This window comes from Felis catus, chromosome D3, assembly GCF_018350175.1.
Source record: "Felis catus isolate Fca126 chromosome D3, F.catus_Fca126_mat1.0, whole genome shotgun sequence".
Taxonomy (NCBI): Eukaryota; Metazoa; Chordata; class Mammalia; order Carnivora; family Felidae; genus Felis; species Felis catus.
In genome coordinates this window covers 23,799,518-23,824,547 of record NC_058379.1, presented here as the reverse complement: position 1 = coordinate 23,824,547, position 25,030 = coordinate 23,799,518, and the positions used below count along the sequence as shown (strand labels likewise).

The following is a 25,030-nucleotide window of genomic DNA, read 5'->3' as shown; positions in this document are numbered from 1 at the left end:
AATGGATAATGACCAGGACCCTGTGCCTATGACCAAGGAGTTAAAACAGGGGGAGATAAATCTAAGCAATTATCACAGATATGGCCAAGGCCACAATAAACAATAAGGACGTGGACCAGTTCCACTGGGGGGCAGGAGGGGAGATCGCAGCCCTGCCTAGATGAGGGTCCAAATCAGGAAAGGTAGAGGGGGCATTTCTCTTTCTTTCCGCCTCCCCCACCCCCCAACGACCCAGCATATGGACCTCCCCATCCCTTTCTGTGCTCATGCGGTTTCTTACTATGTAAGTTTTGGAAGAACCCACTCACTTCCCACCCCAGAAACCCCCAAACACCAGATACCAGCTTACCCCTGCCCCTAAGTGTCTAGGCTTGGCCACCCTACTGCAACTAAGGCAGTACTTGCTTTGCAGAATCACTTTGATGATTACATGGGGTCAAAAAGCACACAAAACAGCTCCAATACATACTTGACCCTCAGTAGTTGTGACTCCTTTCTCTATCTTGGGGAATGGTGGAAGGGGAGAGGAGCACAGAACATTCGGGATGTGTGTTTGAACTTCTGACTTCTTTTTTAAAAATTTTTTTAATGTTTATTTTTGAGATAGAGAGAGAGACACAGAGTGTGAGCAGGGGAGGGGCAGAGAGAGAGGGACACACAAAATCCGAAGCAGGCTCCAGGCTCTGAGCTGTCGGCACAGAGCCCGACGTGGGACTCGAACCCACGGATCATGAGATCATGACCCGAGCTGAAATCAGATACTTAACCAACTGAGCCACCCAGGCACCCATCTTCAGACTTATTTCTGTTGGTATTGTTGGGGGAGTGTTTTTAGAGGTTCTTCTATCCAATGTAGTATGGCAGTCATTAAATTGTCCCACTTAGAGCCTCTGCTGGGGGAGCATGTTTGACTGGCAGATCCAGGTGCTGCCCCTCTGAATCCACCCTGTGTTTGCTTGTCGAGGCTTCCCAGCCAATGAGCGAGCACAGTGTGGGTACTGGTGCCATTCCTAGCAGATATGGGATGCTTACAGCACACAACTTTGGCTCAGGGACCCCTGATTGGCCTAGCTGAAACTACTAGAACTGTAGAGGCACCTGAGACTCTTCTTACCCAATTCTCTTTCCTTCCCCTCCTTTTTGCAGGTGTGAGACCTGCATCAAGGCTCTCTCTGCCTTCTCTAGCCCCTGACCCTTTATTGTCCACAGGTGTCTCTCCCATAAACCTCTTGCGCATCTAATCCCATCCCGGTGTCTGCTCCTTGGAGCAGATATATTCGTATTTTTGGAACTTTTTGTTCCAATGCCAAGCAGGCATTGCCCAGGATATGGAAATCCTGTTAATTTATTCAGCTTCACCAGAGAGAAGTATAGTCACCACCAGCAGGTAAGTGAGCCTTCAGGCGTCAAGGGAAAAAGATTACAGAGATCTTGCCAATGCAACGTGAACAGAAGATGTTAAGAGGGGCTTTTTAAAAAATTTTTTTAATGTTTATTTATTTTTGAGAGAGAGAGAGCAAGAGAGAGCAAGCAGGGGTGTGGCAGAGAGAGGGAGGGAGACACGGATTCTGAAGCAGGCTCCAGGCTCTGAGCTGTCAGCACAGAGCCCGATGTGGGGCTCAAACCCATGGACCTTGAGATCATGACCCGAGCCGAACTCAGACGCTTAACCGACTGAGCCACTCAGGCACTCCAAGAGGGGCTTTGATAAAATTTTTTTTAAGGGGGTCGACTCAGCTGGCATGTCTTTTGCTCTTGCCTGGAATGTAGAGGAGGTGGTAGGGACAGAACAGCCGTCTTGTGACCAGGAGGAGATGATCCCGAGGTTCATAGCCTACACACTGGGGGTGAGGAATAATAGATGGAGTGGGGGGTCTCTGCTAGCATCGAGGACCCACCGTTACAAGCTCTAGACTTCCCACCTGTGGACTTCTTGTTACATGAGAGGAATAAGACCTCTACTTGGTTAAGCCAAGATTTTCTGTTATATGGAGCCAAACCAATTCCTAACTTGTACAAAGCTTGAGAAAGAAAGGTGGGGAATGACAAGTGGTTCACAGGACTGGAGAGAAGGAAAGATAGAGATGATGAGGCTGGAGGCATGAACAGGGACCAGATCACAAAGAGTCTTTGAAGGCTTGCTTAGGAACTTGGGCTTTATCCTGGAGGCTTTTCCTCGAGACTGAAGGTGGACCGTTCTGAAGGGGAAAAACTGTCTTCCTGACCCTCTCGCCACCATAGTATTCACTGAAAGTACTTTTATTGTAATGTCGAAGCTTAACACTAGATATGAACTCCTTACAGAACCATAGAACCACATTGACAAGTAAAAAGTGCAGTTGTCCACGATTTCATGTGACAGACAATGTTATTTTGCTGGAACTGAATTACCGCTCACAGCGAGGAGATGCTGCTGACTGCAATGGCCCAGTTCTCTGAGTTTGCCCTGCTTATGGGACCTTGGTCAGGCTGGCTCTGTTTGCCCACAGCTTTCCTCCATTGAGTATTTACAACATCTGGTCTTCGTAGTGTGGGCTCTGGAGTCACCTGCTGTGGTAGACCAGGGGCTCCCCCACTTACCAGCTGTGTGCTTTGGGCAGATGACTTCACATCGCACAGCCTCAGTTTCTCAAGAGTACAATGGTGGTGATAATACCTACCTCACAGGGAGAGTGAAATGAAGTAATTCGTGTAAAATGCTTAGGACAGTGTGCTTTCATTCGTGGTAGTATAAGTGCTAGAAGGAAGGGAGAGAGAGAGGAGAAGGGGGTCTCCAAAACGCCCCACTGTATACCATGCTGGGATGGCACCAGATTTCACTTGATGCGAATATAAATTTGATTTATATAAAATGCAAATTTTAAGCATTAAGTGCAACTCTGTTCTTTTTTAATTAGCCCATGACAATTAAAGTAGTGCTATTTCCTCTCCATGGCGATAGCAAACACCAACAAAAACTGTTTTGGTGCATATTAACTTTGTTCATCAAAATTTCTGCTTCTGGGTCATGATCTCCCGGCCATGAGATTGAGCCCCTTGTCTGGATCTGCTGGGCACAGAGCCTGCTGGAGATTCTCTCTCTTCCTCTTTCTCTGCCCCTCCCCAGCTTGTGCACACAGTCTCTCTCTCTCTCTCTCTCAAAATTAAAAAGTAATAATTAAAAATTTCCTGGGGCACCCAGGTGGCCCAGTTGGTTAAGTGTTTGGCTCTTGATTTCAGCTCAGGTCATGATCTCATGGTTTGTGAGTTCAAGCCCCACCTTGGGCTCTGTGCTGACAGTGTGGACATGCTTGGGATTCTCTGTCTCCCTCTCTCTCTCTCTCTGCCCCTCCCCTGCTCATGCACATGCTCTCTCTCTCAAAAATAAATAAATAAATAAACTTAAAAACATATTTCTGCCTCTGTCTTCTGAGTACCTATGGACTAATGAGTTGTGAGCTGGGCCAGAGCATTTAAGTGCTGGTGTGAGATCTTTCAGAGTTCTTTCCCTCTGTCATGGCAGCCAGTAATTTTCCAAATAGGGGCTACATTGGTATCATCCTGGCATTTGGAGGCAAGGGACATGGAGCAAAGCACCAGCCAGCATATAAAGGATATGTAGCATGAGATACTGGTAAACTCTGATTGTTACAAAACATTGAAGTTTGGGGACTATTTGTTACGGCAGCAAAATCTAGCGTATCCTGACTAATACAGGCACTGAATTTGAGTGGCAATACTGTAACATAGAGAGGTCATTTGGATGATCCAGAATGTGTTTATATTAAGTTGTTTACACTATTAAAACCAAACATTAAAATGCTCTTAAACATGATACTGCAGTTATGTAAGAAAACATCCTTATTCTTAAGAGATGTATTTTTAAGTAAATGGGAGTAGAATGTTTTCATATTAACAACTTACTTTCAAACAGCTCAGCAAAAGTTAAACAGAAAGATAGGGCAAAAGGTTGGTAGGTTGCGATTCTAAATGACAGCTATATACATTGTTTTGTCCACTTTTCTGTGAGTTTGAAATTTTAAAGAAATCTAGAGAACTCAGGGAGCCCCAAGAATAGGTTATTAGCTCCAGGTTTAAGAAGCAGTTGTGGCCAGTGGGGGACAGTAGAGAAGGGACAGGATCAGATTTTTGATCCCAAACATTAGTTTGGCACCTGAAGAACACACTGGGCCAAGGTGTGGCCCAGAGTGATCTAGGCAAGAGTGGCAGTGGAATGGAGAGGGGGCAGTGTATCTGAAGCACCTTCTGGAAGTAGAATGGATAGGGCTTGATGGCAGCTTCTGAGTGGCAGAGCTGGGAGTCAATTGCCTTCCTCCCACGTCTATTCCTGTGCTGTCCAGAGGAGTGGCCAACAACCACACATGGCTATTAAAATTTAATTAACTACAATGAAAGAAAATTGAAAATTCCATTCTTCTGTCATACTGGTCACATTTCAAGCACTCAATTGCCATCCCTGGCTTCTAGCCATAGTATTAGGGCAAATATAGCCCATTTCCATCATCATAGAAATTCTGTTGGAATGTGGTGATCTATACCTCTTCCATTTTATTATTCTGTTCCCCTACCCAGTCTCAAATGAATAATATGTTTCCCTGCTCTCTAGAAGCTCACAACCAGGTAACCAAAAGACTTAAAAATTTTTTTTAAGTTTATTTATTTATTTTGAGAGAGAGAGCACACACATGCACAAGCAGGAGTGGGAGGAGGGGAAGACAGAGAGGAGGGAGAATTCCAAGCAGGCTCCAGGCTGTTAGGGTGAAGCTCCATGCGGGGCTCGAACTCACAAACCATGAGCTCATGACCTAGGCTGAAATGAAAAATTGGTTGCCTAACTGACTGAGCCACCTAGGCACCCCCAAAAGACTTTAATATTATGTAGAACTGTGTTGAGATACATTCACAAGATGTGGAGAGCTTTCTGTGGGAGTTCAGAGGAGATAGCAAGCATCCCTGGGAGAAAGTAGCATTAACGGAACATTGCAGATTACAGGAAAATGGAGAGGGACATGCGGGGAGGCATTTGAGCCTGATGGCAAGCAGGATATTTTCCTGCTTCCCTGGAAAAAAAGATTGCAGATGGCCCATTACCTCTGTCAGTTCTCCCCAAATTGATCTATAGGGTCCAAATAATCCCAATCAAAGTCCCAGCAGGGAGTGTGAGTGTGTGTGTATCAGCAAAGTGACTCTAAAATTTATAGGGAAATGCAAAAGACCTAGGATAGCCAAGGTAATATCAAAGAAGAACAAAGCTGGGAGACAGAAACTACCAGATTTTGCAACGTTCTTTTTTTTTTTTTATTTTTTATTTTTATTAAAAGATTTTTTTTAATGTTCATTTATTTTTGAGACAGAGAGAGACAGAGCATGAGCAGGGGAGGGGCAGAGAGAGAGGGAGACACAGAATCTGAAGCAGGCTCCAGGCTCTGAGCTGTCAGCACAGAGCCCAATGCAGGGCTCGAACTCGTCAACCGCGAGATCATGACCTGAGCCGAAGTTGGACGCTCAACTGACTGAGCCACCTAGGCACCCTGGGATTTTGAAATTTTCTAAAAAGCTACAGCAAATCAGACAATGTGGTACTGGTGCAAGGTGGGCAAATAGGCCAACCCATGGAACATGGGGTCCAGAAACAGACCCCCACATAGACAGTCACCAGATTTATCACAAAAGTGACACTACAGTACTCTGGGAGAAACAATGGTCTTTTCAATAAACAATCTAGGTAAATTTGATTTCTGTACGGAGGAAAATGAACCTGGACTCATACTTCACAACAATACACAAAAACTAATTAGAGATACATCATAGACTTAAATCTGAAACAAATCAAGCATCCAGAATAGGAGACCATTTCATGACCTCCGGGTAGGCAAAGATTCCTTAAATAGGACATGAAAAGCATAACTATAAAAGTTTTGTGATTAAGAGGTCATTAAAATTAATAACTTCCACTCATCAAAATAGAACATTAAGAGAGTGAAAAGGTAAGACCCAGAGAGAAAGAAATGTGTCTGGAAAAAGCCAAATATCCAGACCATATAAAGCACTCTTACAAATCAATAAGAAATGACAAGACAATCCATTTTTTTATTACGGTAAAATACACATAACATAAAATTTACCATTGTAAAATTTTTGTGTTTTTTTAAGTTTTTATTTTTTTATTTTTTTAGAGTAATCTCTACCCCCCAGTGTGGGACTCAAAGTCACCACCCTGAGATCAAGATTTGCATGCTCTATCAACTGAGCCAGCCAGGCACCCCCACCACTATAAATTTTTTAAAATGTGCCATTCAGTGATATTAAATACATCCACAATGTTGTGCGACCATCACCTCTGTCTACTTCCAGAACTTTTTAATCACCCGAAATAGAAACTCTATACCCATGAAGCAGTCACTCCCCGTTCACTCCTCCCCTCACACCCTGGTAACCACTGACTTGCTGTCTCTATGTGTTTGCCTACTCTGGACATTTCATATAAATGGAATCATATAATACGTGGCCTTTTGGAACTGGCTTCTTTTATTTAACATAATGTTTTCAAGGTTCATCCATGTTGTACTTCATTTCTTTTTACGGCCAAATAATATTCCATCGTATGGGTGTACCACATTTTGTTTTTCCATTCAACAGTTGATGGACGTTTGAGTTATTTCTGTATTCTGACTATTGTTAATAGAGTCACTATGAACATTTGTATACAAGTTTTTATACAAATGTAGATGTATGTTTTCAATTCTTTTCCTTTTAAATTTTTTTTTAATGTTTATTTTTAAGAGAAAGAGAGAGAGAGAGACAGAGCACAAGTGAGGGAGGGACAGAGAGAGAAGGAGACACAGAATCCAAAGCAGGCTCCAGGCTTTGAGCTGTCAGCACAGAGCCCGACGTGGGGTTCGAACTCACAAACTGTGAGATCATGACCTGAGCCAAGGTTGGACGCTTAACTGACTGAGCCACCCAGTTGCCCCCCGCCCCAGTTCTTTTGAGGATAATACCTAGGAGTGGAATTGCTAGGTTACATGCTAATTCTACATTTAGCTTATTGTGGGACCACCAAAATGTTTTCCACAATGGCTATACCGTTATACATTCCCACCAACAATGTATGAGGGTTCTGACTTCTCTGCATTCTTGCCAGTACTTGGTATTTTCCCTTCTTTGTTTTAATGGCCATCCTAGTGGGTGTGAAGTAGTAGCTCACTGTGGTTTTGATTTGCATTTCCCTAATCACTAGTGACATCAAACATCTTTTCATGTGCTTGGTGGCTGTGCATATATCTTCTTTGAAATAATGTCCACTCAAGTTTTTGCCCATTTTGTAATTGAGTTGTGGGAATTCTGTATATATTCTGGATACTAGACTGTTATATATGATTTGCACATATTTCCTCCCATTCAATGGGTAGACAATTCACAGTTTTAACATGGGCAATGAACCTGCACAGATATTTCACAGAAAAGAATATCAAGATGACCAATAAACTATAGGAAATGACCAATAAAATATGAAAAGCTGCTCAACATCTTTTTTTCCACAAGAGAAAAGTAAATAGAAACCGTAAAAGGATACCATGACATCCTTACCAGAATGGCTAAAACTAAAAAGACTGACTTCCAAAGCGTTGATGAAGAACAACCATAATTCTCTTATTTGTTGATGGGAACACATATCGATACAACCACTTTGAAAAAATATTTGGCAGTAGTTACTAAGTCGAAATATGTGCATACTCTGACCCAGCAATTCCACTCATTGGCATGTACCCAACAGAAGTGAATATTACGTCTACCAAAGGATATGTTCAGGAATGTTCTTTGCAGCTTCATTCATAATAGCTTCAAACTGGAAACAGCCCAAATGTCCATCAACATGTTATCAGATTCCACTACTATAAAGTTTAGAAACAGATAAACTGAATCCATGCTGATGGAAGTCAGAATAATGGCTACCCTTAGGTGAGAGCTGAGTGGGGGTGGGGCATGAGAGAACATGCTGGAAATGTTTCAATTCTTGATCCGAGTGGATATTACATGGGTGTGATAAACGTAAAATTCCTCGAGCTATACACTGGCACCTTTTCCTCAACATTTAAGTGGAAGGACCACATCCCCTCCATCGTCCTGATGCCCCGGCCCTGCCTTATTTCTCTCCATAGTAGTTACGGTTATTACTCAGCTGTCAGTCAGCTCAGGCTGCCATAACACAATAAGAGGTTTAAACAAGAGGCATCTATTCTCTCACAGTTCTGGAGGCTGGGAAGTCCAAGATCAATGTTCTGGCTGATCTGATTTCTGGTGAGAGTTCTCCCGTGGCTTTCATGCAGCCGCCTTCTGACTGTGTACTCACATGATCTCTTTGTGCACTTGGGGGCAGAGAGATCAAGTGAGTGCTCTCTGGTGCCTCTCCTTATAAGGATACTGATCCTATCGGATCAGGGCCTCACTCATTTAACCTTATAGGCTCTATCTCTGAACACAGTCACACTGGGGCTTAGGGCTTCAATGTATGGATTGGGGGGGGGGGGGGGAGGACACAAATATCCAGTCGGTGACACCACCATGTTCGGCTACTGACTTATTTATCATTTATCTCCCCCAGTTGAAGCGTAGTTTCCCTGAGGGTAGAGATTCTGTTCTGGCTACTGTGGCAACCCCAATGCCAATGACAGTGCCCAGCAAGGAGAAGGAGCTCCATGAGTGTTTGTTGAATAAATGAAAGAAGGATGAGTTAAGTGCTACTAAGCCCAGCGTCTGGCACATGGAAATACGAAGTAGGTGATAAGGGCTACCATGGTCATTATGCTTGCTTTCTTTCTTTCTTTCTTTCTTTCTTTCTTTCTTTCTTTCTTTTTAAAAGTAATTTTTAAGTTTATTTGTTTTGAGAGAGAGAGAGAGAGAGAGAGAGAGGCAGAGAGAGGGGGAAAGAGAGAGAACCCCAAGCAGGCTCTGTGATATCAGCACAGAGGCTGTGGTGGGGCTCAAACTCATGAACTGTGAGATCACAACCGGAGCCGAGATCACGAGTAGGGTGCTTAACCAACTTAGCCACCAAGGCACCCTTTCTTTTTCTTTTTCTTCTTTTTCTTTTTCTTTTTCTTTTTCTTTTTCTTTTTCTTTTTCTTTTTCTTTTTCTTCTTTTTCTTCTTCTTCTTCTTCTTCTTCTTCTTCTTCTTCTTCTTTTTCTTTTCTTTTTTAAATCCATAAGAGTGTATTTGTTTTGTTTTGTTTTTGAGAGTTGCCAACTTTTTATTTTCCATGAACAGACAAAAACCAAATCCGCTGTCATATACAACCTCCTCCTAAGAAGGTCACCGTAACAACAAAAGTGTAGGAGGGAAGTCATCTCAGAACAGCAGATTTATTGCTCCCAGACAGGACAGGTAGCAATCAATGTTCATAAAACTATTTGGGTTTGTTTTTTGTTTTTGTTTTTTTGAGAGATAGAGCACGTGAGCTGGGGAGGCACAGAGGGAGAGGGAGACAGAGAATTACAACCAGACTCCACACTCAGTGTGGACATGGGGCTCAATCCCACAACCGTGAGATCACGACTTGAGCCAAAATCAAGAATCAGACCCTTGGGGCGCCTGGGTGTCTCAGTCAGTTAAGTGGCCGACTTCGGCTCAGGCCACGATCTCGCGGTCTGTGAGTTCGAGCCCCACGTCGGGCTCTGTGCTGACAGCTCAGAGCCTGGAGCCTGCTTTGGATTCTGTGTCTCCCTCTCTCTGACCCTCCCCTGTTCATGCTCTGTCTCTCCCTGTCTCAAAAATAAATAAATGTTAATAAAAAAAAATTTAAGAATCAGACCCTTAACTAACTGAACCACCCAGGTGCGTTGCTCCTTGTGCTTTCTTTCTTTCTTTTTTCTTTTAATTTTTTTTTCAACATTTATTTATTTTTGGGACAGAGAGAGACAGAGTGTGAACAAGGGAGGGGCAGAGAGAGAGGGAGACACAGAATCGGAAACAGGCTCCAGGCTCTGAGCCATCAGCCCAGAGCCCCACGCGGGGCTCGAACTCACGGACCGCGGTGACCTGGCTGAAGTCGGACGCTCAACCGACTGCGCCACCCAGGCGCCCCTCCTTGTGCTTTAAGCCTCAGGGTACTCAGTATATCACCCAAAGTTTCTGCCATCAAAGAATTTACATTCTAGAAGAAGAAAGATTTTTATGTTCATTTTGCTGTGTGTTTTATAGCATGTACTATGTTGGGTCATTACTTCTTTTAAGAAAATTACTTCTTTTTTAAAAAAAATTTTAGCTTTTGTTAATTTTTGAGAGACAGAGAGAGACAGAGCATGAACAGGGAAGGGGCAGAGAGAGAGCGAGACGCAGAATCCAAAGCAGACTCTAGGCTCCGAGCTGTCAGCACAGATCCCGACGCAGGGCTTGAACCCATGAACTGTGAGATCGTGACCTGAGCCGAAGTTGGCCACTTAACCGACTGAGCCACCCAGGTGCCCCAAGAAAATCATTTCTTAGTTTATCATTCTGCTAAGTGGTCTGAGTACAGGAGCTAAACTTTAGGACTTGGTTCCACTTTTTTTACTTCATCACTACGTTGCCATATGTTCTGGTGATTCCCTTTCCTTCCTGAACTTCCTTACTAATCTGTTAGGATTAGTGTCCTTATAAGAACTTGAAATAAAGGGTTTTGATTGAATTAAGATCTCTGAGATCACTTTGCAGCTGGAAAATGTTACAAGTCTCCTAGAGTGCTGTTTTTGTTTCTGCCACCAGGGGGCAATACAACCAGAGTATTGGCACGCATTCTGCTATTACAGTTCCTGCTGTTTGATAAAGGAGTTGATGCAGAAAAATGATTGCCCTCTGCTTTGGTCATAAGCCCACACATTCAAGCCTTCTATGGCTGGTCAGAGATCAGACTTCCATCAGAGGGAACGGGGCTGGATCACCCATGACATCTTGCACCCATCACTTTTCTGTCACGGAACACGGATGTGGTTGGAAAGATGGCATCTGAATAATGAATTGCCTGTGAATGACAGACACCCAGAAGGAGGAAAACTGAGATATGGACGGAGATGTTTCTTTGGAAGAGCGAATAGTTTAGTAATACTGTCTTGCTATGATGTCCAGATGAGACCCGTTTGTGGTGGGAAGGTCTACTGCATAGAGCCTGAACGCTCATCCAGTGACACATTTGTGTGACCTTGGATAAGTGACTTCCCCTCCAAATATCAGTTTCTACATATTAAATAAGAAAAAGAGACCTATACATAGCAAATGCATATCCTGTATGCCTTCCCACCACCTCCTGTATCTGGCAGGTATCTCGCCAGTCTTAAGAAACTTTCCCTACTGAGTCTAGACACAGCCTCAGAATATTTTTCAGCATTACATCTGGTGGGAGTTGGCCTGTGAGGTGAAACATTTTTTCCCTCTCTGTTGACCTTGAAATATTTCTCAAACTCTTTCCAGTGCCAGCATTTTATGGTAATGGGGTTTTAATAGCCGAGACCTCTCTGCATTGACCAACTTAGGCTGGTTCTGGGTTGTTTGGGTCAGTATTTCAATGACTTTGTACATTGGGTGGAGACGGGAAAGTTTTTTTGCTTTATGTGATTATAATGCTTAGCAAGGGTTGAAGAATGTGATGCTGTAGCCCACTGGCTTAGCAAAAAGTCTTTACTTGTGTGGAGAGGTTGGTTGGCATGTTCCAAAGCAATTAAGAGGTAGGAGAGCATGTACTCAACTTTGCCCTGACCTTCAGATCTTAGCTTGAAATTTCCAGATCCAGGTGCAGAATGTGGTACCTTTAGGCATGAAGATCAGGTTCTTCCAAGTAAATTTGGAATTAACTTGGACCCCACTCCTGGAAGATGTCTCTATTCTATGATATTACCACTATCCACTTAAAAATGGGTGCAAGAAAAATGCGTCCTCTTAATAGTATTACTGGAGTAGAAATCAGAGCTGGGTTCTGTTCTTGGCATCACCCTTTACAAGCTGAGTGACTAAACATCTCAGAACCTCAGTCCTCCCACCTGTAAAATGGGAGTAATTGTACCTGTTCTATCTATCTGAGGTTCTGAGGGTCAAATGAGATTATATTGCAAAGGGCAATGCACAATACAGGATATGGAATTTTATAGGGACCATGGGGGACATTTTTATCATCTTGCACTCGGTCAAGGAACTAAAGATTTTGGAGCTCTTATGCATTGCTGGCAGGAATGTACATCAGGGCAACTTTCCAGAGGCAATATGAATCAAAAGCCTTAAAAATGTGTGTGCCTGCCATATACCCACTAGATTGGCTCAGATAAAAAAGGCACACAAGGGGCATCTGGGTGGCTCAGTTGGTACAGCATATACTCAGTCTGACTCTTGATTTCGGCTCGGGTCATGGGATGGAGCCCCACACCAGGCTCTGCGCTGAGCTTGGAGCCTGCTTACTATTCTCTCTCTCTCTCTCTCTCTCTCTCTCTCTCTCTCTCTCCCCCTGCCCCACTCCCCCCCTTCTCTCTCTCTGAAAATTATAAAAAAATTTTAGAAAATACACAAAAGTACCATCTCAGGCGCCTGGCTGGCTCAGTCGGTAGAGCATGTGACTCTTGATCTCCGGGTCATGAGTTTGAGCCCCACATTGGATATAGAGATTACTTAAAAAAAAAAGTGCCACCTCAAAAAACTATATATCATCTAATTCCATTTATATAAAGTTGAAAAACAGGCAAAACTCCTTTGGGGTATCGAAGTCAGGATGCTGGTTACACCTACAGGGAAGGTAGGGCAAGGAGTAAGTATTAAGAGGGCTGCTGGTGAGGCAGGATAATGCTGTTTCTTGATTTAGTTTCTTGATTTAGTTCCACAGATATGTTCATTGTATAAAACTTTATCAAGCTGTGCGCTTAGGATTTTTGTACCTCTTGGCAAGCATATTAACCTTCAATAAAAAGTTTAGTAAATAATATTCATGCCCTGACCAGAAACTCTACTTTCTTTTTTTTTAATTAAAACTTTTTTTTTTTTTTTTTAGAGTGAGAGAGTGCAAGTAGGGGAGAGGGGCAGAGGGAGAGAGAGAGAGTTTTAAGCAGGCTCCCTACTCAGTGCAGAGCCCAACACAGAGCTCAATCCCACCACCCTGGGATCATGACCTGAACTGAAATCAAGAGTAGGATGCTCAACCGACTGAGCCACTCAGGCGCCCCCAGAAACTTTATTTTCAAGACTTAATTTTTCAGGGGCACCAGACTGGCTCAGGTGGCAGGGCATGTGACTCTTGGTCTCAGGGCTCTAATTTTGAGCCCCACATTGGGTGTAGAGATCACTTGAAAATAAAAAAAAAAATCTTAAAAAAGAGTTAATTTTTTAAGCTAAAATATTTATTAAGCAAATATTGGTGATAACTAGCTTGGATTGAGAGGTGTGCCTCTTTGTTATAGTGTCTTTTTTTTTTTTTTTTTTTTTTTTTAAGTAGTCTTCACTCCCAGCATGGGGCTTGAACTCCTAACCCTAAGATCAAGACCTGAGCTGAGATCAAGAGTTGGATGCTTGGGTCACCTGGGTGGCTTAGTCGGTTAAGTGTCTGACTTCAGCTCAGGTCATGATCTCACAGTTTGTGAATTTGAGCTCCACATTGGGCTCTGTGCTGACAGCTCAGAGCCTGGAGCCTGCTTTGGATTCTGGGTCTCCCTCTCTCTCTGCCCTTCCCCTGCTCATGCTCTGTGTCTCTCAAAAATAAATAAACATAAAAAAAAAAAAAGACTTGGATGCCTAACCAACTGAGCCACCAGGCACCCCTCTATAGTGTCTTTTTTTTTTTTTTTTTATATAGTCGCTACAGGTTTTTTTTCTTAGAATTTACTTGGTATATATTTTTTCCCATCCTTTTATTTTTTTATGAATTTTTATGATAAAATTTACCATATTAGCCATTTTGAATACACAATTAATTTGGTGCCATTAAGTACATTCACAATGTTGTACAGCAACCATCGCTATCCACTTCCAGAACATTTTCATCATCCCAAACCAAAAACCCTGTCCCCGTTAAGCAATGACTTTCGCAGCCCCTGGAAACCACTATTCATTCACTTTTCTGTCTCTGCAAATTTCTGTCTGTGTATGTGCCTATTCTAGGTACTGCACACAAGTGGAATAACGTAAAGTTTGTCTTTCTGTGTTTGGCTTATTTCACTGTGCATGATGTTTTCACAGTTCATCCACATTGTAGCATGTATCAAGACTTAATTTTTTAAGGCTCCACAATATTCCATTGTGTGGCTATACCACATTTTGTTTTTCCATCCATCTGTTGAGAAACATTGGGTTGATCCACTTTTTGATTATTGTGAATAATGCTGCCGTGAATGTTGGTGTACAAATTCCTGCTTTCAATTCTTTTGCGAATGTACCTAGAGGTGGAATTGCTGATCATACAGTGATTTTATGCTTAACTTTTTGAGTACCTGCCAAACTTTTGTGCACATGCTGCAATTTTATATTACCACAAGCAGTGCAAGAATGTTCCAATTTATCTACATCCTCACTGACACTGGTTATTTTATGTTTTTTGTTTTTGTTGGTCTGTCTTTGGGTTTGCTGTTTTTGGTTATGGCCAGACTATTGGGTAGGAAGTAGAATCTCATCATGTGTTTTTTTTTTAATGTTTATTTATTTGTTTTGAAGAGGGGGGAGGGCAGAGAAAGAGGGGGGAGAGAGAATCCCAAGCAGTCTCCACACTGTCAGCACAGAGTGCGATGTGGGGCTCAAACTCATGAACCGTGAGATCATGACCTGAGCTACAGTCGGATGCTTAACTGACTGAGCCACCCAGGCATCCCTTTTTAATTTTAAGTAATCTCTACATCTAACGTGGGGCTCAAACTTACAACCCTGAGATCAAGAGTTGCATGCTCTACCAAATGAGCCAACCCAGCCCCCAGTGTCTTTTTTTTTTTTTTAAACAGAAGATTTAAAGTTTGATTTGTCTCTTTTTTCCTTTATGGTATGACTTGTTTAAGAAATCTTTTCCTACTCCAAAGTCAAAACAATATTCATCTCTATTTCCTTCAAAAACTTTTGAAGTTTTGCTTTTCAAGTTCAGGAATTTGACCTCCTTGGAATTGATTTGTGGGTATGTGGTGATGCAGGGGATCTCCCTCGTTTTCCTATTTGGATAATAAGTTGTCTGTTCACCAGATGCTCAGCAATCAGTGACATTGACTAATGTCATTCTCCTACTTAAAATTCTCCCGTGGCTTTCCAGTGCTGCAAGGGGAAGCTTGAGTCTTCTTGCCTCACTCTTCTGGGCATTGCACAAACTCCCTCTTACCATCTCCCTGTGTGCCAACCAACCAGACTATTCCCTCCAACCTCCACTGGCTTTGTTCCTGTACTACTTGGCATATCCATAATCTTCTGGTCTCAGTTCTAGTTGTATTGGGTTGAATGGTGGCTCCTCCAAAGATATATCCACCCAGAATCTGTAAACTTGATCTTATCTGTTTTTTTAAATTTTATTTTAATTACAGTATAGTTGACATACATACAGTGTTATGTTAGTTTCAGGTGTGTAATATAGTGATTCAGCAATTCCATATTTAACTCAGTGCTCATCAAGGTAAGTGTACCCCTTTTTTTTTTACATGCATCCTTTTGTTTATTGCAGCATTATTTATAATAGCCAAGATATGGAATCCATCAACGGAAGTGTCCATCGATAGATGAATAAAGAAGGCATGATACACCCACACACTGGAATATTACTCAGCCATAAAAAAGAATGAGATCAAGGTAAGGGTACTCTTAATCCCCTCCACCTATTTCACCCCTCCCCCATCCACCTCCTCTCTGGTAACCATCTGTTTGTTTTTAGTAGTTAGGAGTCTGTGTTTTGGTTTGTCTCTTTTTTTCCCTTTGTTCATTTGTTTTGTTTCTTAGATTCCACATGAGTGAAACCAGTGGTATTTATCTTTTCTCTGACTGACTTCTTTCACTTAGCATTATACCCTCTAGACTCATCCATGTTGTTGCAAATGGCAAGATTTCGTTCTTTTTAATGGCTGAGTAATATTCCATTATATATATGTATATATACTCTTTTACATTTTCTTTTTCCATTCATATTATGTATGTATATATTTCCATCCATATTCCATTATATATATATTCCATTATATATATGTTCCATTATATATATATATATTCCATTACATATATATATATATATATACATATATATATATTTCCATATATATACATATATTCTTTCACATTTTCTTTTTCCATTTATCTATCAATGAACACTGGGGCTGCTTCCATAATTTGGCAATTATAAGTAATGCTGCAATAAACATAGGAATTCAGGTATCCTTTTGTTTTTTTCATGTATCCTTTTGAATTAGTGTTTTCATATTCTTTGGGTAAATACCCAGTAGTGTGATTACTGGGTCATAGGGTAGTTCTATTTTTAACTTTTTGAGGAAACTCCATACTGTTATCCACAGTGGCTGCCCAGTTTGTATTCCCACCAACAGTTCAAGAAGGTTCCTTTTTCTCCACATCCTTGCCAACACTTGTTGTTTCTTGTGTTTTTTATTTTAGCCATTCTGACAGGTGTGAGGTGATGTCTCATTGCAGTTTTATTTGTCTTTTCTGGATGATGAATGATGTTGAGCATCTTTCCATGTGTCTGTTGGCCATCTGGATGTCTTCTTTGGAAAAATGTCTGCCCATTTTAGTTGGATTATTGGGGTTTTTTTGGCATTGAGTTGTACAAGTTTCTTCTATATTTTGGATACTAATCCTTTATCAGATATGTCATTTGCAAATATCTTCTCCCATTCAGTGGGTTGCCTTTTAGCTTTGCTGTGCAGAAGCTTTTTATTTTGATGTAGTCCCAAGAGTTTATTTTTGCTTTAGTTTTCCTGGCCTCAGGAGACATATCTAGAAAAATGTTGTTATGGCCACTGTCAAAGAAATTACTGCCTATGCTCTTTCTGGGACTTTTATTGGGAAGAGGGTTTCTGCAAAGGTAACTAAGATAAGATTCTCAAGATGAGATCATCCTGAATTACCTGGGGGAACTTGAATCCAATAGCAAGTGTCCTTATAAGAAACTGAAGATGAAGAGACACACGGAGAGAAGAGAAGTCCATGCGAAGATGGAGACAGAGACTAGAGGGATGCAGTCAAGGGAACTCTTCAAGCCAGGGAACCCTAGAAGCCACCAGAAGCTGGGAGAGTCAAGGAAGGATCCTCCCCTAGAGTCTTTGGAGGGAGCATGGTCCTGGTGACACCCTGATTTCAGACTTCTGGTCCCCAGAACTGTGAGAGAATATACTGCTGTCACTGTATAGCACTGTATAGCACTGTAGGGACGCTAATATAAGCTGGAGTAGGGAGCCAGAAAGGCTGGGGGACAGGGAGCCTAGACTAGAGGGCTGGAAAAGATGAGGTAGGTCCAAATCCCCAGCCAGGAGGCCAGTTCACTCCCCCAGGCTGAGGAGGGGAGACAGCAGCCATAAATGGAAATCACAGGGCCACACTGGAGGGACCCTGGGCTCCCAGTATCCTCAGTGGAATGAGTGAATACACTCCAGACACCTTGAGATACCTCATTTACAGAAGAGAGAGGCCATAGGGACCCCAAAGAGGCTTAGGGAGCACTGGGCAGTGAGGAAGTCGACATGTCGACTGTTGCGGTGGACCACAGAGGTGGAATAATCTCAAAGAGAAGCTAAGGGCTAGCCGAGCATGACTGAAAGCAGGGTGGGGAAGGTCAAGAGGGCAACGAGGCAGGGGTAGATGCCAGCAGGCTAAAGGACAATTCTGGGACAGGGCAGGGGGAGGGCTCTCTGTGTCTTTGGGCTTCTTTGATCCCTGGGCCACTTTGGCAGGAACAGAGCCTTGAGCACCAATGGGGTCATGTCTGTTTAAACAAAATCAAACACCGGAGGTAAATTATTAACTCGTTGAAGAAACAAACAGGAGTGTAGGCCATATCACCAGCACCAGGAGCCTCGTGGAAGTTAAGAAGTCCTGCTTATCAGGAGTGGTTCCCCTAGGCTAGTCCAAGTATGGCCTGAGAAACTTCTACGAGTGAGTCACAGTGCCAGGCTCTAGGAGAACGGATGCATAAAGACAGTCAGCATCGGCCCTCCGCTCCAAACTGGAGGTAATCAGAACTCACAGCCTCTCACTGTGCCCTCCACGGCCCATGCATCATCTCACATCATCCTCATGCTGATTCCCTGAGTTGTGCGAGGATTGCCTACATTTCATAGACCAGGAAACCCAAGCCCAGAGAGGGAGAGAACCTGTCCAGCCACACACCTCACCAGTGGTGGAGGAAGACAAAGGGGGCTGGCTTCAACAAAAAGGAGGATGAGTTGTTAGGATTCAGGGTGTGTTTAGGAACCTCAGGATAGTAAGTAGAGCTGGGCCTCCTAGAAAACAGGGGTCAGGACCAGCAAAGCCATCATGGGGCAAGGTAGCCACTGTCCCCTTGTCTTCCTCTTTCTGGGATTGCTGAGTCTCCCAATTCTACTTGCCACTTATTTTGTTCTTCCCTCACTTTTGGGGACAAGAGCAAGGGTTCTGGCATCAGGGTGGGATCCAGTCCTGGCCTCACTATTTATTACCTCTGTGACCTCAGGCAAGCCGCTTCCTCCCCACTTCCCCACCTATAAAATGAGGATTCTATGGTCCCCGTGTGGGGATCAAAGGAGAAAACATGCACAAAGGCCTAGGCATAGTGCTGGGTGCATTATAAATGCTCAATATTGGTGCTGTTGTTATCATTTTGCATGATAGGAAGTAGCCTCCCCAGCCCTCTTGGCTTTAGCGCTACCCATCAACTTACTAGCACCCGGCTCTGACTTCTTCAGCCAGAGAACCAACCACAGCAAGGGAGAGTGGCAGGGTCCTTTTGTTCACGCACAGTCTTGGGTGTGTGGGGGCTAGTTTTAAGAAAAGTGGAGTCAAGAAGCTGAGCAGACTAAAGGGTTTCTGTTATAGAAATCTCCACTGCAAGGTCTTGTGATCAGAAAACTGATTGGCCAACTTTCCAGCTCCCTCCATCATGATCCCTTTGGGTATAGGGGGAGGGCAGTCAAGCTGGGGGAAGAGCAGGATGAAGGCTTAAAGGTGGGAAAAGGTCTGCTGGCTGCTCACCTATGGGCCATGGAAAGTACAGAAGGGGCAGGAAGGATGGTGTGGGGCCCCATCAGGAAAAACCTTGAATGTCAGGACTTTATTTTGGCATAGACTCAAGAGCCATTCATTCATTTAACAAATATTTATCATGTGCCAACTGAATGTAAGGCGTTTTGCCAGGGATTACCTACCAAAGCAAAAGGCATGGTTCTTGTCCTGAAGGAGTTGAATGGTTTATAGGAGGAAACAGACAGAAATGGATGCATGTTGGGCAACAGGATCCAGATTCTAAAAGAAATCTGCTTAAGGTGCCACAGGAGCAGGGGGAGAAGCATCTGCCCACCCAGGGGTGGGGAGCCAGGCAAAGAGAAGGCAACGGCTGCATCTGATTTTGCTTTGGTGGGTTCTGCCTGCCCAGCATCCATTCAACCATTCCTATGAGGAAACAGTCAGCCAATCTCTCTCCATGTGGTTAAAAGGGACTGACCCCAGTCTGTCCTGCTTGGGAGAAGGGCAAATGAGCCAGGTCTAGTCAATCAGCATATCCCATCGCCTTGGCTAAAGTGATTGGTTCAGTGAGATGTGTCAACCAATTCTGGCCAATGAGAGTCAATGCATGACTTGGGTTGGAGCTGAGAGGAAAGAAGCTCCCTCTTCCCTGGGAGTGTTGGCAGGATGGATAATAAGAGCCTGAAAGAGAGGGGCCAAGGTGTAGAAACCAAGAAAAATGACATCTCAGAGGCAAGTGGAGTGGAGAGCTGGAGAGAGAAGACACTGACAAACATCCTTTGAGCCCCTGGACCAGCTCCTGGGTATCCTTGGACCTTGAATCTATGTAAGTCATTAAATTCCCTTCTTTGGTTAGGGCAGGTTTGAGTTGAATTTCTGTTGCTGTGAGAGAAAAGATTCAATCAGTCTCTCTCCCAGCCCAGACTTCCAGTTTTCTTATTGTCAAACAATTCTGGTAACAGTTTCTTCTGTACATTCCATATGTTGTGAATCATTAAAGTCCACTCATTTGGACTCTTATGTAATATTTCATTGCATGGATATGTCAGATGTTACTCATTTCGTTCTTCTGTGGATGGGCATTTGGGCTCTTTCCTAGTTTTTGCTCTTGTGAATAGGGCTTCTCTTAACATACGGTACATGTCTTACTTACAATAGCCTGTGGGTTAGTTTCAAGGTCCTAGTTTTCAATTTGGATGATAGGATCATGGGTGTTATTATATTATTAAAAATAATTAACTAACCAACTAAATGAAAGTGGGCCAATGATGTGTGTGTCATGACTAACCTAATTCCATTCATGTGGAGTTCAGAGAGAAACTGGAAAATACTATATATATATATGCTGTGATGTACCCTGTATTTTGTGTATAGCAACAGGTCTTGGACCTCTTACTATACTGGCACATAGAGATCTCTTTCATTTTTAACTGTTGCAGAATATTCTGCTAATGGACATCTCTTTATTTATTTATGTTTAAGATTTTACTTTTAAGTAATCTCTACACCCAATGTAGGGCTCGAACTCACAACCCCAAGATCGAGAGTCACGTGCTCTACTGACTGAGCTAGCCAGGTGCCCCACAACATATCATAATTTAAATGTTTAAGCATTCTATCATGGAAAATTTCAAACATATACAAAAGAAGGCATGTGGTATGACGGAGTTCCATGTATCCAACAGCCAGCTTCAGTAATTATCAACATCTGGCTAATCTTGTTTCGTCTCTACACACACCCATACTCCCTCCCCCACCTTGTCTATTTTAAAGCAAATCTAGGCTTATTATATGACTGTCCATAACTTCTCCTCTGTTGGGGTTGCAGGTTGTTACCACTCCGTGGCTTCTGTGAACAGTGATGAATTAAAGGTCCCATATAAATAAATCTTTGCATGCAGGTATAAAAGAAACTGAAGAATAAGCTTATATTAGTGAACTTGTTTGATCTAAAGGGCAGATAAAAAAAAAAGAGAGACAAAAACAAAACTGAAATCAAAGAATGGATGAATTCCACATTCGGACAGAATTTGCCTGGCTGTCCTCCGAAAGAGTTGCCCAGTTCATACTTTGCATCAATTCTTTGGTATTTTTCAAATTTCAGTCTCATTATTGCTTCATTTTGGGCTACTCTTTCTTTCTTTCTTTCTTTCTTTCTTTCTTTCTTTCTTTCTTTCTTTCTTTCTTTCCTTCTTTCTTTCTTCCCTTTCTTCCTTTCTTTCTTTCCTTCCTTCCTTCCTCCCCCTTCCCTCCATCTCTCTCTTTCTTTCTTTTTTTCTTTCTCTTTCTTTCATTGAACTATAGCTGACACACGGTGTTACATTAGTTTTGGATGTACAATATAGTGATTCAACAACTCTATATCCTATGCTATGCTCACAAGGGTAGCTGACCATCTGTCACCATGTATACAACCATACATTCTGTAACTGGAAGTGTGTATCTCCCACTCCCCTGTACACATTTTGCTTCCTGTTTCTTGATTTTTCTCTTTTCTCTTAGATGGAAACAGGGAAGATGCTCAGAACAAGGAGAGCAGTAAAGCCACTCTCACAGCTGTTCTTGGGAAGGGATTGTCAACTTCTTGGTACCTGGTGGCTGTGGCTTCCAAAAGCCTCAAGGCTTTAGCTGACTAAGGTGGGAAAATGTGGCACTGCAACAAGCCAGTGCCCCTTCCCCCAAACAAATAAAGCAAACTTGTGGGATGTATTTCTTCCACATGGCATCTGTGTCCAGTGTTTAATTGTTCCAGACAGCACCTGCTTATAAATTGGAACGTAGAAGCTAGAGAAGGCTGTGCTGGATAATTTTTATTGATCTAAGGTTCGGGATCTTGATTTTCTCAGCCATCATGTGAACAACTATGTTATATAATCTCTAGGGTGTCTTCTGGCAATAAAATGCAAGGCCTCTCTGAATCCTACATCATATTTGGAGATTACAGTTTTGTTGCTTTCTAAATAAGAGTTTATTTCTTCTAAGTGTTCTCAAGTTGAAATAAGGAACTTTAGTCTGAGTATTCATTCATTCATCTATCCATTCACTTAATATACTGAACATGTCTTTATTGGAAATCTTTGGTTTTAGAATTCTTTCTCATTTTTCTTGATGAGAAAAATTTGTGGCAGGAGGAGAAGGCCTGAAGATCTCAAGATAAAATTATGTTTGACTCAATTGCTTTTAGTAAAATTTGGGTTTCTTGACCTACTTTGATTTCAGAGTTTCAGAGATTTCAGAGTTGGTTTTATGGTGTATGTGTCTGTTTATTCCCTATTGCCACTGAAGCTGTCATTGAACTAGTCGACTTTGCTGTTATATTTGTCTGGAGTCTTTTGTTATGAGGGTGGATCCAGGGGCTCCAATGATGAAACCAAGTATCTTCCCTCTTCTTTTTTCTTTTTATTTATTTATTTATTTAAAAAAAATTTTTTTTTCAACGTTTATTTATTTTTGGGACAGAGAGAGACAGAGCATGAACAGGGGAGGGGCAGAGAGAGAGGGAGACACAGAATCGGAAACAGGCTCCAGGCTCCGAGCCATCAGCCCAGAGCCTGATGCGGGGCTCGAACTCCCGGACTGCGAGATCATGACCTGGCTGAAGTCGGACGCTTAACCGACTGCGCCACCCAGGCGCCCCAGTATCTTCCCTCTTCTTGCTTGTCTCCTCTCAGATTATCTCTACTTCTCTTCTATAGCAGCAGTGTTTTCCAGATGGTTGGGGGAAAATACCCACAAATAGCTTAAATTTACCTAATCCTGCGGTTTCAAATCCTATAGGAGAAGACAGACCTTCTCTCTCCCAGTTTCCAATGGATCAAAGTTCAGAGAAGACTCTGATTGGCCTTGCTTTGGTCACATATCTACTTCCGAACATATTGTAGCTAGGGGAGCAGAGTACTTTGATTGGTAATTTGGGGTCACATGCCCCTGTGATTGACAGCCCCAGAGAGATGAGGTCAGCTAGGAAGTGGTGATCACCCTTAGGAAGGGATGCTGAATCAACAATTTCTGTTCATTACCATCTCCCCTCAAATGGGTGTTGCTTTCTACCTAGCATGAATGGAGTGTAGCTTTCCACATTCTCATCCATTCTCTCTTCTCTCCTGTTAACTCACCTCTGTGCTAAGCTACCCTGTCCTGTACAGCTGGACAAAAGCAAGTGATTAGTCATTATTTTCTTCTATTGTTTTCTCTCAGCCCTTTTTTTTTTTTTTTTTTTAATTTCAAATAGAGGTATAATCAATGCAACCCGTCTTATCTTTCAAAGCTCTAATGACCCCTCATCTGCTATCAGCCTTTCGTGGTCAAGTAGGCATGTGATTACATTTCCACTTCAGTTAAATACTGCATCCTGAAGGCAGGTGCCTCTTGTGGTTTAGGGTACTGCCCGCCCCCCGCCCCCAACCGTCTCCTTTATATGGTGCAGTATTTACACTTCTCAGATCTTGGAATCCACCCTACCAATCTAGCCATGATAGTTTTACGACCTGGTCCAATCAGCATCTACTTTGTCAGACTCCTCTTCTGTGTCTTCTGGACCAACAAATGGCCTATGGATGTGCTTATTTGGCCCCACCTAGCAATAAAAATTTTTAAAATCTGTTGTAAACTTCTTAAAAACCAGAAGATGCTAAAAATATACCTGCTTTTTTGCTTCTTTTGAACAAATCACAAGATCTGTGAATCCTGGACCCACATTCCCCAGAGCAACAATGTGTGGTAATAGCCCTCTGGACGGACCATGTATTCTGAGGCCACCGCGCCCAAGATGTCCCTGCCCGAGGCCCCTTTGCCATTTACCTTCTCACTGGGGGTTATTTTAGCTTACACCTGGCCACCTCACTCAGTCACATTCCCTGCATGGCCCCTGGAGCATTGTTTGAATTTGTGACTCCTGGTTGGGTGGCCATTGCAAATCAGGGACAGGTTGAAGCAGGGTTTAAACCACTGATGAATCGGGGCCCAGATTGGCCTTCTGCCTCAAGGCTCAAAGTAGACATAGATTGATGGTATACTTCAAAGGTGGAAGAGACACTTCTAAGAGTTTTGAAAGCATTGCCACTACTTGTCTGTAGAATATCTATTGTACCTTTCAAGAGAATTATATGATGTTTAAATACAATCAATGAAAGTTTACAGAAATAGATATAAATACTGTGGAAGAATGCTAGCAAGTTTCAAATTTGAATCACCTTAACGAAGCAAGAGGAGTTTAAAACTCGCAGAATTACTTTGTAAAAGAAAGTGCTTTCTATCATCACGCTGTAGGATTTCTCTGTCCCATACAGTAATAAGTGTTTGCAGAAGGAGGGAAGAAAGGAAAGAAACTACTTGGTTACAGGGATTGGCTCATCCAGTATTTTTAAATTTAGTTTTTATTTGCAAATAATTAGAAGAAGAAGTTGCAAAAGTAGTACTGAGAGGTCCTGTGTTAGTTTTCCGTAACGCTAGCATCTTCCATAACTATAGGCCAATCCCTTTTCGTATTCCAGTGACACGTAGTAGGTGTTCAGTCAAGTTTATTGAATGAATGTGTTTGCACATAGAACATGAATGTTATCATCTATTGATTTAGTAGGCCAGTCTATTTTATTACCTTTGAATAAGTAGCATATGCTCATGGAGCTAATTCAATAGGTACAAAGGGTATACAGGGAAAAATAGGTCTCCCTCCTTTCCCTGCCTCCCAGTCACCCAGATGCCTCTTCAGAGGCAACTGTTTATTCATTTCTTATGTCTCCTTCCACACATAGTTAATGTTTGCAAACCTTCATGAATATGTTGTCTACTTACCCACTCCCATCTATTGTAACATAGCATATACACATCTTTTTCACTTAGCAGTATATATTGAAGATCATTCAATATAAGTTCTTTATTTTTTTATGTTT

At 42.5% G+C, this 25,030-nt stretch overlaps 1 long non-coding RNA gene across 1 annotated transcript; it reads left to right on the top strand.

Moving 5' to 3' along the window:
• The first annotated feature begins 15,708 nt into the window (after positions 1-15,708).
• Positions 15,709-21,862, top strand: LOC123381356. Its single transcript, XR_006588246.1, has 2 exons — positions 15,709-15,767; positions 21,642-21,862. It is a non-coding gene; the product is annotated as an uncharacterized LOC123381356 (long non-coding RNA).
• The last annotated feature ends 3,168 nt before the right edge of the window (positions 21,863-25,030 follow it).